The following is a 9,558-nucleotide window of genomic DNA, read 5'->3' on the forward strand; positions in this document are numbered from 1 at the left end:
CTGGGACAAGAGAAAACTGTAAGGGAGTTTTATTCACTCACATACTAGGCAGTAAATGTCAGATTGTAGGTTAGAATTTCTCCATCAGCAAACATTGTAGATCAGCGGTGCTTTAGGTGGGATAAGGCGTAGTTATTGTATCAGACTTGTCTGTGGTTGTATCGTGACGATGGTTTGATGGACGTTTCTACACGAAGTGAGTGTGTTTTGACCCTTTGGGGCTTCCATAGTTCATGAACTAACGTGCTCGACTCAGCTTTCCGGTATTCGGTACAGAAAAAGAAGTTAATTAAGTGTAATAATGTGTTCTGCTCCCGACAACTTGTGAATATAGCGTGTATTTATTTATTTATTATGCAAGTGCATCACTACGACGCTCGGTTACATTATGTTAACAAACCGCAAATGAAAAACGGTGGCAAGTCCGACATTAAAACGTTTGTTCTACCAGTCAAGTGTCAACATGAACTAGAATTTGCGTTAATGGCACTAATTTTTTTAATCGCGTTAAATTGAGGTCGCGTTAATGCGTTATTATCGCGTTAACTTCGACAGCCCTAATATATACGTATATATATATATATATATATATATAAACAATATAAAGAAGTACTGTTTGTTTGTTTATTAGGATTTTAACCATGTTTTACACTTTGGTTACATTCATGACAGGAACGGTAGTTACTCATTACACAAGAGTCATCAGTTCACAAGTTTATATCAAACACAGTCATGAACAATTTAGTGTCTCCAATTCACCTCACTTGCATATCTTTGGACTGTGGGAGGAAACCGGAGCACCCGGATGAAACCTACGCGGACATGGGGAGAACATGCAAATAACACAAAGGACCCAGACCGCCCCACCTGGGGATCAAACCCAGAACTCTCTTGCTGGATCTTGTGACCTTGGCTGATGATCTACACCGGCTGTTAGATGCTGCAGAGTAGTGTTCATAGTTTTTACTCATGTATGAGAGGTGAATAAGCAGATGTGGCTCAGTGATGGTAGTGGACACTTGAATATCTACAAAAAATACAAGGGACAATCTTTGGGTTATAAAATTATATACGATCAGCCATAACATTAAAACCACCTCTTTGTATGTATACTCTTTTTCTATCAGCTCCACTAACCATATAGTTTACTAACCATTTACTGACTTTCCCTATGGGATTAATAAAGTTATCTATCTATAGGTGCACTTTGTAGCTCTACAGTTCCACTGTCGTCCAGCAGTTCCTCTGCATACTTTGTTAGCCCCCTTTTACCTTATTCAATGGTCAGGACCTCCACATGACCACCACAGAGCAGGTATTATTTAGGTGGTGGATCATTCTCAGCACTGCAGTGACACTGACGTGGTGGTGGTGTGTTAGTGTGTGTTGTGCTGGTATGAGTGGATCAGACACAGCATCGCTGCTGGAGTTTTTAAATACCGTGTCCACTCACTGTCCACTCTTAAATTATACACACCTACTTCGTTGGTCCACCTTGTGGATGTAGTCAGAGATGGTAGGTCGTCTGTTGCTTATTATTGTATTACTATTTTTGTTGTTGTTGTTCTTGTTGCTTATTGTAGCTTTTAAGTTAACGTTATCCACAGTATTCAATGAACTTTAATTATTTAGCAGCTGTTGTCTAATGCTAGAAACTGTTAGCCTTTTAGCTAACGTTACCTGAAGTGTTTCAGTTCAGACTACCAGTTAACCTGAAACTCACTAGATAACATGACCTAACAGTTTCCATTTCCAAATTGCTCTCTATCTTAATCCAAAACTCATTAATAGACTTTCTGCTTACTTTTTACTAAGTAAAAAGTTGTTAAGATTAAATGTTTATTTACCTCACACGAACGAATGAGTCCTCATTTTCCACAGCTCGCGTCGCACTGTTGCTATGGTGACGCTGTTCAACATGGGCCAGATGATTGTGCTAGCTGGGTTAACTTAAAAACCTTCCGGGAACGTTACTGGAACGATACTTTATACACATAAGAAATAAAACCTTATACAAGCTTTAACTAACGTTCTCTGTTAGTTCTCATAAAACCATGAGAGAACGTTTGGTTTCATAATTTTATAGTTGGTACTTGTAAGTAAAGGTTGATCTACATGGACCGTCTCAAGCAAAAGGCTGCTTTTTTGTTCCTACTAAAAAACTTTAAAGATCATAAGAAAACCTTCCGGGAACATTTCTGGAACGTTACTTTAAACACATAAGAAAGAAAACCTTAAGGCAACTTTTAGACAACGTTCTCTGTTAGTTTTCATAAAACCATGAGAGAACGTTAGGTTTCATAGTTCCCGGAACGTTCCGGGAACAGCGCTGATTTTTTTAACGAAAATAGAACGTTACCATAACGTTATGGGATGGTTCCCTAAAAATAACCATAGGGGAACCAAAATCTAACGTTACGGGAACGTTCTGTGTTAGCTGGGAATGTTTCTCAATCTTGGACCTCACACCGGGCCCCGAATAAAAGCAGTAAGGTCCCATCGAGATTTGAACTCGAATCGCTGACATCGTATTTTTGACATTTTATTATTATTTAAGTGAAGCTTTTTACAAGTTTAGTTTTGCATTTTGCTTCACTGTATGTATGGTGCATCATTAAACTGTTATACATTATTTATTCTATTTTGTATTAGATGAGATGGTTTGTGTCTGTATTTGTAAATGACAGCTAACGATAGTGATCCGACTCTTTTAAGTATTTTGTATAACAAAATGTCGACTCATTGCTGAGTACTGTTAACTTAGCGAATCAACACTTTCGAGTCTATTCCAGTCGTTCGACTTAAAGAACCGGATTAATGAATCGACTCATTTGATTCATTTGAACGCGCAGACTCACTCGCTCTCCCGCTGTGAGCTTCTCAAACTGAACTGCACATGAGGAAGAAATCTATGTAGAGATCTCAAATAACTTGAACCTGAAGGTATGAACTTACATTGTAGAAAAGAAAAACAAGCCAGTAGCAGCAGTGTGCACATTAAACATGTTTCTGACTGGAATATGAGGGGCAGTAAGATCTCACAACGTTTGAAGTCCAGGTCAATAGGACCTGCTAGTTATAGAACGATCACTTGTTTGTTCAAAATGGCGCCTACCATGATCTCTTGGTAGGGTCCCTCCAGACTCCTGCCGAGGGGGGGGGGGAGGCGGAGCCGGGGCTTTTTAGCACATTTCATTGGCTCCACCAGCAGTGAAGGAGGAGGGCTTAGTTGAGTTTAAAACAACCGCGCGCTCAGACGCAGGCTCTCTTTCTTTTGCTGTTGTTTTTCTAGATTGCAGGAGAAAGGAGCGCCGATCGGCTTAGCTCTGACTTATATTCACAGATCGTTTCTTACACTTAATAAAGTGTTTTTGAAGAGTACTTTCTGGATTCTCCGACTGCTTCTTCAGAGCCTCTCGACAAAAAGATTCGTCGTAACAGATGGTAGCAGAGGACGGCTCGAAGAGGCCTGAAATAGCAGCAAAATTGATTCAGCTGATTGAGCTAAGACCGGAGATTCTGAGGATCTTTTGTACTCAATACAAGACGCGTCTACACAAGGTAAACAGATGTTCTCTGTATATATTAGCTGCATTTATTATTTAGCGTATTGAGTGTAAAATTGAATCTCGGAATCCGTAAGCGTCTGATTAAATTACTAAAGTATCGTTAGATAGTTTAAAACTGTGAATATATGCTGGAGCAAAAAAAAAAAAGTATGTTTCCTGATTGCTGAGTTCAAACCAGACCGGTCAGAATAACTGTTGAGGGCGCCATGTGTTCGGCAGCGGCTGGGCCCGGGACACAATTGAAGGGAAAGGACGCTTGTCTGTTTTGGTAACGAAGCGAACCTAATTCGAGTGTAATAAATTCTAACGAATTCGTCTGTTTTGGTAACGGAATTCGGGTAATTTGATTGTTAATCTCAAAGGAGTCTGGCTGTTTTGGGAACGGGACTCGGCTAGTTCGTCTGTTTCGGTAACGGAATTAGCCTAATTCGATCGTTCTAAATTCTAACTAGCCTGTCTGTTTTGGGAACGGGGCTGGAATAATTTGATTATTCTAAATTCTAAATTCGGTTCGTAAATAGTACATCAGGAGTTTGTTTGTCAGTGTTTCTGTGTGTATTTGTCTGCGAACCACGGGTGAAACCGTGGGTGAGCAGTTTACTTTGTCCGTAACCTTTTGTTTGTCCGCCATCTTGCCCACGTGTGGCTTTCTGTCTGTCGGCCATTTTGGCTCTGAATGTGCAGCGTGTTATTTCTGTCTGTTGGCCATTTTGGCTCTGAATGCGCAGCGTGTTATCTCTGTCTGTCGGCCATTTTGACTCTGGGAGTGCAGCGTGTGTCCTTTTGTTCGTCTGCACCATTTTGGCTCTGGGAGCGCTGCGCGTGCTTTTCTGTCTGTCCGCCATTTTGGCTCTGGGAGCGCTGCGCTGCTTGCCGTATCAGCCATTTTGTCTTCGCATGCCTGGGGTGTGTAAGTTGTTGCAGATAATTTCATAATTTTATTTAATTTTATAAGCTTAAGATAACTATGAGTTAAGACGAAGTACATGATATGGTACCTTATTAAATGTGTTTTAATGTGGGTAGCGTCTGGAAGAATCCATTGACTTGCAAGCCCTGGTAAATTGTATCCGAACAATAGGTTTTAATTTTAAACTAGGAAGGAGAGCACTTAGAGTAGAATTCATCCATGTGTGAAAAGTATTATCCCTCTCAACTGAGAGGAGTAAGACATTTTCACAAGTAGTTAAGGAAAATCTCCTTAATCAGAGTTATAGTGAATAAGATTAAAATTATGTGAGTAACACAGCGCTTGTTAATCGTGATAGGAGATTTGCTGGGTGTATTGGTGCATGTATTGTTGAGAGATTGTTATATTGTTTCTTTGTTTAATGTGTGGGGTAGTGCTGGACAGTGATTTGATGTCGATGTATATCGCGATGGAAAATGTTTCAATAACGGTGATATGATTTTTGGGCAAATTCGATCGGTGCGCATGCGTCGGTGCATGATGACGTACGCCGCATACACGAAGCCAGTGCTCAGTGTTAAGGCTTTGTTTACACTGGTTACTGTAACAAAGTAGTGTTTTAAGCACATTTCACAGACTGTAATTTTGCTTTTGCTTAAGTATGTTTTGTATTAGTAATAGTTAAATTTTGAATAGCATCTGTTACTGAGCAAAATAAAAACGCTAAAGAAATCGCGGCTGGAAAACTGTTGCAGTGAATTTTGCGACGGGGAGTCGAGTCTTTTGTCTCGGTTCCTTTTAGGGAGCCGTATATTTACATAATGACTCCTGGAAGAGTCGGTTCCTTTGTTTCGGTTAGAAGAGCCGTTTCATAGATTCGAATCATTTTACGACACATCGCTAGTGGTTATACAGTTTGAAAGAGTTTTATGTCATTTGAAATGACACATTACACATCCCTAACTGTTTTAATTGTTGCATCAACATGTTTCTTCTATTGCATTTGAGTTAAGGACAACGTTTCTTCTATTGCATTTGAGTTAAGGACAACTGTTGTGAGATTTGTATCCACTCCTGTTTGCATTACACCGAAGAGACCCCCCCCTGCTGTTTGCTCTGAGTTTTAAATGGTTTACTTTCTACTTTTTACTTGAGTAGATTTTTAGAGTAGTAACTTTACTTGTAATTAAGTAAAGATTCATTAAAGTAATAGTACTTTTACTTGTATACAAATTTTTGGTACTCTTTCCACCTCTGATTAAGACATATGTATGTATTAGATTATATATTGTCAAAGCTTATGTTTATTTGAGAATGATGTCGTGTTTTTCTCTGTATACAAATGCTGAATACAAGTAAAGGGTAAAAGCTAATATATTACTGTTTCTAAAATATTGTGTAGTTGTAAAGGGTGAGATTTCGTAGACTGTTGCAGGGTTCGGAGGTTTGCAAGTGAGGCCTTTCAATGTCGATGTTTTTGGCAGTTTTTCTGAGATTTGTGTTATTCGTGCCGATGTCGGAATTGTGTCGTGTCGACCGAAACTAGGAATCATATCGTGATATAAATTTTAGCCATATCATCCAACCCTAGTGTGGGGGTTGTAGAGTTAGGAAACACGGGCCTACGTAATCCAAAAAGTTTAAGGCTTCCATTGCAAATGTTGATGATAAACTTTAGAAATAATGTATGTGCTCCCTTTTTGCAGTAAGTAGTGAATTGGAGGAATCCCCAGGAAGCCCTGGACGACCCTCAAGAGGCAGAGCTAAAGTGACGTCACGAGTGACTAACATTATCTGCGACTCCCCACCTCTGAGTAAGACCATTTCCTCCTCAGGTGAATAACTTGGTGTGTGTTGCCTTTTAGCTTGACACTTTATACAGTCCATCACACTTGTGTTTGACTTTAACTGCCCTGATAACAATATATAACAGTAGTGTAATCTAAAATGGGAGATCTAACAGCAGGACAATTGCAGCAGGTAGTTATTAATAGGATTAAAGACACCACTCCAACAAAAGGTAGAGACAAGGAAGGGGAGAAATATAAAAAATTATTTCATAGTTGGGTAACTAGGGGATTGTATCCAATTTCAAGTGAGCCTGTTCCTCCAGCTGCACAGAGATTACAAATCTTGGAACACCAGCAGGGAGAAGTTGGGGCACAGCAGGAGAAAATAGATCGAGGAGGGCTACTGAAGTCTTTAGCCTACAGAAGACAGCTGATAAAGCTGCAGGACCAACTAGTTAGAACTAAGGTGGCTTTGCAACATATGAAAGTTGTAATAAGCAAGGCAGATAGAGAAATGAACAAAGGACTCGTGACTCCAGACGTTGACGCACCTCAGCCCAAAATACCAGTCCCTGATCCATCAGTTTTGAATTCTGATGCAGTACCCCTATGGTGGTCCTTAGCCCGTCGACGGGCTAGGAATTTATATTATTGTGTTTCTCTGTATACTGTTACACCGTCAAAATATCATTGCTGGTAAACAAGCTACCTTCTGATAGCTTAAAATCTCTAGTTTTTAGCAACGTAAACATTGAGCTTATTTTGTTTATAAGTTCTTTTAAAAACACAAAAGAATTGTAGGTCTGATAAATTCTGCCAGAAGTACAGTGTTTATATTTTGTATTATTATATAAGGCGGAACTTACATGAATACCGACAACTTTTATACCAAACAAACCAGCACAATCTCACCATCACATTTCTGCTGTCTGTTTTACTTCAAATAAATCAGCATCAAAAATATCACGGAAAAGTTTCATATCTGATAAAGCATCTCATCATCATGTCATCATGCATAAATCAAAGCACTCGGTAAACAACAACACTGTGACAAAGTTATAGCCAGCAATAGCACAGGAGCTAAATGAGCGCATACCTGGTGCTGTTATCTTCACTCTGAGACCACATTTATATCCATTAGTCGTTTTATTCAGATAAAATCCACTTTTTTGTAAATGTTTACATACTTTCGCCTCCATCTTGTTTTTGGGCAAAATTTAATTGATTTTAAATAGTCATTAAAAAGCGCGTTTATGAGCCTAACTATTCAAAACAGCGCTTAATACGTTCAGAAAACGTCCCTCCTACTGATTCTGCTCATTGGTTACGGTTAGTGTCACCTTCTGTCTATACAGCCAATGCTGAGACAGTTATTCATAGAACCATGAAATAAATGATTTTCATTGGAGAAATGCAAAAATATTAGCATATTTTGCTTGTGATTGGAGGACCAGGTAATATCCCGCCCTTCATTTTAAATTTAGCCTTTCGGATTGGTCAAAACAGCTGTATTTCACCCACTGTCACCCATGGATACACTCGCGCTTGTGTTTACGCACACACATTTCTCATCACTGAGTCAAATCAGTGAGTGATTCTTTAGCAGAAATGCTTGTGAAAGCCCTCTGATTCGATTGAAACGAATCTTTGGTTTGAAACGACTCTTTCTGCCTGCGTGCAGCTTGTGATACAATGTATTGCTTTCAGGCAGGAGAGCAGGGAGAGGGGGAGGGGTGCATTATAGCTGCAGGGACAGACCGTGAGAACTTTTTACAGCCCAAAACACATACATATGTTATAAATAATCACTTTATAAAGTATAAATAATGCTTTTTACACATTTAATCTGCAGTATAATCTGTTTATTTTGAGTTGGAAAGCTTTGGAGAGATTTGGAGAGCAGCGGGGTCTCACATTGTTCCAACTTCAATAACTCCAGATCAGAATGGGTTAGAGGCCTAAAATTTAATTTGATGTTAGAAAACACCCTTGAGCACAACTCTCTGGTGTTGTTTAGGTGATATACAGACCTGCAGTCCTACTTATACTCACTGAAACTTTGGATTTTCAAAAAAAAAAGTAAAAAGCGCCTAAATTTTTGGGTTATTTTATAATTATTTGAGCATGGTAAAATATAATTATGGCATTTGGCTGTGTTTTTCTGATACTTTAAAGGGTTTTCTATAACACTGAAGTATAATTTTTGTGTTATCTTATAAACTTTCTAAATGAGAAGCCTTAGAAACTAGGTATGTCTTTCAGGCGAAAAATGCACAAAAATAGGCCGGACTGCCATGGGGTATCCTAATGAATCAATCGATTCAGTTTTTCGATTCGTTTAAACGGATGATTTAAAAGAACCGATTCAGTAAAACGAACTGAGCTAAACTAAGCTAAAGAAAAATGTTAAAATGATTAAAATTCGCTTCTCATAATGAGATTTAACTGAAATAATGTTACTGAATCACTGTAAGCACACAGTCCCAATAGATCAGTTAAGTAAATTACCCTGAGAACACTGAACACACAGAGGGTTGCTATGGTAACCTCATCCACAGTCATTCTGGTGTGGCACCATTTTGACCAAACTAAAAGTCCAATTTACGGTTAGCCAGTTAGCTAACAATAAATAATACCAATAAAAAGAAAGACTAGTCAGGTTTAACAGAACATTTATTACTGATTAGGAACAGAAAAGCAAACTCAGGATTATATTAATGTAATTCAGTGCCTCCTTTTTTACCTAACTAAGTCAATTGTGAGTCTATTGTAAGTTAAAACAGGTCACAGTCCTGCTCCTTTCCTTGCATGGTCCAAAAAGAGGGAATCAACCATGAAACACAGATATACATGATAGAAATGTGATTGGTTAACGCATATTTTTTATTTATTAATTTATTTTTAATCTTCCATGGTAAATAATCTATGTTTCTAGTCAGAAATGCCATTATTTTATCCAACAAATGTAAGTAAAATTGAATAAATATATATTTTTACACAATGTATTTTCTCACAGTTCCACACATGAATGTGTAGAATAACTATTGGAGTTACTTTACACGCGTCTGTGTAAGAAGGGGCCAGAAATGACACAAAACATGTTACAGACCGCAGGACACAGTAGTTGTGTAGAAAAAATGACACATTACTTGTAGCTTCCGAGAACAGGTGTTCTCAGGGTGGTGTGGCCGTAAACGAGAGACGTTGTAAACAACCTGCTTCTTATAGAGGACCGTCGTTAGGTTGTCAAATTTCAGGCATATGTAAACAAAAATCTCAAGTGGGCGAC

Source organism: Trichomycterus rosablanca, chromosome 14 (assembly GCF_030014385.1).
Source record: "Trichomycterus rosablanca isolate fTriRos1 chromosome 14, fTriRos1.hap1, whole genome shotgun sequence".
Lineage (NCBI taxonomy): Eukaryota > Metazoa > Chordata > Actinopteri > Siluriformes > Trichomycteridae > Trichomycterus > Trichomycterus rosablanca.